This window comes from Notolabrus celidotus, chromosome 20 (genome assembly GCF_009762535.1).
Source record: "Notolabrus celidotus isolate fNotCel1 chromosome 20, fNotCel1.pri, whole genome shotgun sequence".
NCBI lineage: Eukaryota > Metazoa > Chordata > Actinopteri > Labriformes > Labridae > Notolabrus > Notolabrus celidotus.
In genome coordinates this window covers 1,076,172-1,081,784 of record NC_048291.1, presented here as the reverse complement: position 1 = coordinate 1,081,784, position 5,613 = coordinate 1,076,172, and positions in this window count along the sequence as shown.

The window sequence follows — 5,613 nt, the reverse complement described above, 5'->3', positions numbered from 1 at the left end:
AATAAAAGCATTCTGGAAAGCATCTCACGACCCCCCTGGGGGTCCAGACCCACACTTTGAACCTCTGTTCTTAGATATGCTTCTCCTTCACTGTAAGGTAAAGGATTTAACACAGAGTACAGATAATACTGTCCCTATTCGATGCATGGTTAATAACACAGTGAAGGTGATAGCAGCAGTAGTGTAGCAGCATTTTTTTTCGATAGGGTAACGCGCATCGATTTAAACGGTAGCATTCTTCGCCGGAACACCGGCTCAGAGAAACCCTGTGTTAATGTCTGCTGCCTAGCATGCTAGCTGCGCTGAGCTAGCCCAGCCGGCCATGCTCTTCAGGCCAATCAGGCAGAAAAGGATCCTCTGAACGCGGGGTTCGTCCAGGTGAGGAGTCCCCCTGAAAGGTGAAAGCTTCCCTCCTCTCTGCAGCTGATTGATCCATCGCGCCTCCCGTACCCTCCGTGCTCTCAGTTCATCTCCAAAAACACTTTCATTCATTGCACCGTCGCGCCACAGCAGCGCCACTACAATGTCGGTCTTTTCTTTCCCCTGAAAGTATCTTAATAAACCTCCTAAACCCTGTAAAAGCCGGGAGAAACGCGGGGTAAAGAGTATTCTGTTCGGTAAAAATCAAAGAGGACTCACACAAGTGGTGGAAGGTGATGTTTGAGTCCTCAACGGCTGCAGCGTCTATCAGTTTTCCTCCTAGCCAGAAACAAAGAGCGACCAGCCCAGTCGGTTTTTCCTCCACCCCCCCTCCCGGAGATTCTATCAGAGGAGCCCGGACCTGAAGAGACTCAGCAGCGCCCCCCTCCGCCGGGTCGCTGCCTAGCCGCATGCCCAGTGAAGGCTGCTTTCAGGGGGGGAGAACAGCGAGAGGAGCCGGGGTGGGGGATGGGAGGAAGAGTCGGTTCATATTAGTCTAATATCCTTCATGTGTGTAAATATTAAAGAGAGTATAATCATAAATCAGGATGGGATTAACCAATACTAATAATAAGAAGAAACATAACACATAATAGAATATATTTTAATAAAATATAATAAAGTAGAATAAAACATAAAATGAAATAACAATATAATGTTGAATAATATGATATAATATGATGTAGTAGAATATAATAACATTTAAAATAAAAGAACAATATAATATGGTATATTTTAATAAGATATAATATAGTATAATTTAAAATTAAATAACAGTACAATATAGAATATTATATTATGAAATAATATCACATTATCAAATATAATGTAAAAAAATATAATGTAGTATAATAAAATCTTAAATAAAATAATGTATAATATAACAAAATGTAGAATATAATAACAGTATAATATAATGTAAAGTGGTATATTTTAATAAGACATAATATAGTATGATATAGTATAAATTAAATAACAGTATTATATATTATATCCTGTTATAATATAACATGATATAATTTAATAAAACATAAGATAAGGTAAGATATTACATTATTGATTTAATGTAGTATAATACAATATTCAATAAAATAACATTACAATATAATATAATTTATCATGATATAATATAATATGATATACTCTAATATGCAAATAATATAGAATAATATACAAAATCGGTGAAAATATAATTAAATATAATATATTTAGATATAATCTGACATGATATAATTTAATATAATAGAAGGGTAAAATAATATACTGCTCAAGGAAAAATAGTTCCTTTAATAAGATTTTACTGAAGTAGAAGTAAAACTAAAAGTCTGTGGATCCATTCAAGTGAAAGTAAAAAGTACTTTGTTTCAAATGTATTTCAGGTACTGACTTCCTATTTTTACCCTGAAGGTATTATGCCTCCAAAATTATGCAAAAGAATATTTTCCCAAACTACTCATTCCAAAATAACTACAACAGCTTTAATGTGTGCGAGGATCTTGACTGCACTTATTCAGGGTCCAGTTATTGAACATGTTTGCAGCACCTTGTGTCAGTGTTGCACTTTGTCCATGGACCCTGCACACAGGACATGTCAAAAACATCCAGGTATCAAAATATTTACATCCAGAAAATTCACTTCAGTAGAGTAAGAAACCCGGTGATGTTATCTCTAAGACGAGAAGAAGAAGGATGTTTAACACTCTGAAGAAAACCTGAGTTAAAGTTGTCTTAGGAAACTATGACAACCGATTACAGACTAATGGGTTTCACCCGGGCTGAACCGCAGTCCCAGAGTCAGAGACTCCCTGAGCGGCTCAGTCTCTGCAGAATCTCACAGCTGAACCGGTTACTGGTGCAAAGACGACAGGGAAGAGGCGGTGGTCCTTCGCATGTCTGTGGTAATTTGCACGACAAGGTCTCAGGTGTTATTGCTCTCAAGGTGGAGAGGTCAAGGGTCAGCTGCTGTGTTATGACTGATGATTTCTCCATGAGACCCTGCTGGACACGAGCAGGTTCCAGCTTGCTTCAGGAGCCTGGACCCGGCCGAAGAGGAGAGCTAAGTGGACTTTATTAACAGGAAGATGCATTCATCATTGTCTCTTTTAAATCCTGTTTAGTCATTGCCTTGTTCATTTCTGTGAAGAAGTTTAAGTTGTTTGTTAGAAATGCATTCCTACTTCCTTCTAATGTGGGTCAAACCGGCAGAACTCAGCTGTTTGGTTTCAGGGACACAGAGGAGTGAAGCCAACTGGGCCTACCTGGTGTCAAACCAGGTGTGCCCTAAGCTCAGTGTGTCCATATGTTAAATACTCTCTGTGGCGTCACGTGTGTGAGAGTGTGTGTGTGAGTGTGTCTTTTTGCAGTGTGTGTGCTCACACGTCGGTTGCCGTAAGCTGCTTTTCCACAGAACAAGGTTTTGGCTGTACTCAGATCCACTACTTTGAACTGGTGTTAGACCACATTTGGTTCCCCTCCTCTCCCTCGCCCAAATTAAACTGTATTTCTTCTTCAGTTTCACGGCGAGGGAGTTCGGGTGTTTTGATCCTCCAACTTGAGTTCTGGAATTTGGCCAGTAGAATTTAGAACCGTTCTCATGCAACATTAAAGCACTTCTGGAATGCATCTCGTCCAATCAGATCGCCCGGTCAGAGTTAACAGTTGTATAATACTTAAAGCTGGGGTTGGTGTTCAGATTGAGATCCACTTGGTAATCAACACATAATGTGTTCTTAAAAAAGAGGTAAAAAAAAGCTGCTGTCTACAGCCGGAGTAAACCTGGGAAAACACCAACCAATCCCTGCCATCAGGAGCCAAATGATCAAACCAATCAAATCCTGTCCTGCTGTTCTGCCCGCCTCCTGCAGAGCGTACATTTCCTGTTTGTTTCTGTTTTTAACTTTCACTATGAGAATGTTTTGGTGTTTTCTCACCGCTGAGTGAGACATGAGTTGACGTAGTGCAAAACACAAACCATGTGCTGAGGACCGGTTTGGTTTGGAATCAGTCACCATCATATGGTCGTGAATCGGCGGCGCTCATCCATGTGAGCGGGGGCGTCGTTTTGGAGGAAATGCTACATTCAAATTCATGCTAGTTTTCCGTGACTACCAACCCTAGCTTTCTTTGTTTGTTTGTTTGTGTGTGTGTGTGTGTGGGTGTGTGTGTGTGCAAGCTAGCGTTTTATCAATGTGGTGTTTTAATTTTGACCTGCCAAGGGACTGCAGATGGAAATTAGCTTTAAGCTAACTCTGGTACAATGCTTTAAATGGTGACATTTATGTTAAATATTGTACATGGTCCCTTTACAAATGAATCAAATTTAAATTTAAAAAAAAAAAGACGTGAGTAGTTACATTTGGGAGACGCATTACTTTAATTGGACGACTTGAATTCCATGACTGTCGCAAATTCGTGACGCATTCAACATTCCACTCGCTTCATTAACTTATTCACAGGAGCTGAAAAATCTGATGATTGTTCTGATTGTGGATACGATTAGATGTTTTGATCCTCCTAGCAGAGATCTGGGAATTCGGCCTGACGTGTTCCAGAACTGCTTTGATGCTGACGGAATTTAGAACAACATTAAAGCACTTCTGGAATGCCTCTCGTCCAATCAGATCGCCCGGTCAGAGTTAATAGTTGTGCAATACTTTAAGGAACACTTATTCAGCTGGGCTCAGGGTCACAGTCAGACTTTTTAATGATCTCAGCCCGGCTGTTTGACCGTTTAGCATCTAAATGCTAATTTTCATTAAAAAAAGTTTACAGCCAACAAACTGTTTGAGTCATTTATGAGAGGTAACCTGACAAAACATGATGATAAATGCAATATTTAGAGTATTAGAGGGCGTCAAATTGTTGCTTGCATTCGATTATCTGAGAGTTTGCATTGTAACTTTTATGCTGATGCTTATTTTAATACCTCCTGATCATATTTTTACTTCTTTCTCTGCTGTTTTTATTTTATACTCTTTGATTTTTACTTTCCGTTGCAATGCCTAAAGTCAGTGATGTGATTTAAATGTCCTCTCTCATGTTTGAATGTCGTATATGAAGCACTTTGAGTTCTCTTGTCTGTTGAAATGTTATATATAAATAAATGTCAAATGTGATAAATGTGTATCAGTAGTGTGTATACATCTATTCTATTCTATTTGACCTTTATCATTGCTATTATTACTGTTATTATATATTTCTAACTATGTTAGTACATTGTTGTATTCCCCTGTCCCGTGTTGTAAGCTGCTGCGACAAAATAATTTCCCCCATTGTGGGACCAGTAAAGTATATCTTATCTTATCTTATCTTAAACTTGCCTTATCTAAACAACCTCCTGTTTGTGTTTGCAGATTAAAAAGATGCATTGTTACATATTCTCCAGCTTTAAAACAGGAAATTAAAACATGTCCCAGCTTTTATACAATCAACCCTTTCCACAAACTTATTGTGTAGCTTAGTTGTACAGTACTCTGCAGAATCAGCAGCTCCATGTGCAATCTTCTCCACCTTCCTGTCTCCATTGTTATCCCATAAGTAACTGTTATTTACCGCTGCGAGCCATGCGCCCTTTGACAGGTGACTGATCAGCTTAAGAGGGTGAGGTCAGAGGTGTCTCAGTGGCTTTAATCTGCAGAGTGGACGGTCTACCGCTCTACACAGCATGCTGGCAGAAAGACAACCACCAAAAGACAAGGTCTGGTCAAACTGGACTGCTGAGACATGTCCGTCCACCGGCTGATCAACCAGCTCTGGAGGTACCGGGTTACAGGTCTCATGCTGACCCTGGGGGTCACCTGTCTGCTCATATTCGTAGGGACTTATCTGCTGCAGCATTCAAGGTAAGGTGACAGGATACAGTCGTCTGCAGCTTTCTAACTGTGCAGGATTATAAGAGTACTGTGTTTCTGTTCTTCCACAGCTGCTATGGTCAACACAAAGGATGGAATAATAATCGATTAAAGGACAAGGCGCAACAAGCTGAGAACTCGTACTCCTCAAGACATGACAACCCAAACCAAGAACGCAGAAGAAGAAGTGACACTTATCCCTCAGACGACCAGGCTCCAAAGGACGACAGTATTTATCATGTGGTGAAGCCGAGGACTCAAACTCCTCCCGTCGTCTTCCTCAAAACACACAAGACAGGAAGCAGCAGCGTCCAGAACCTTCTGTTCCGAATGGGAGAGAGGG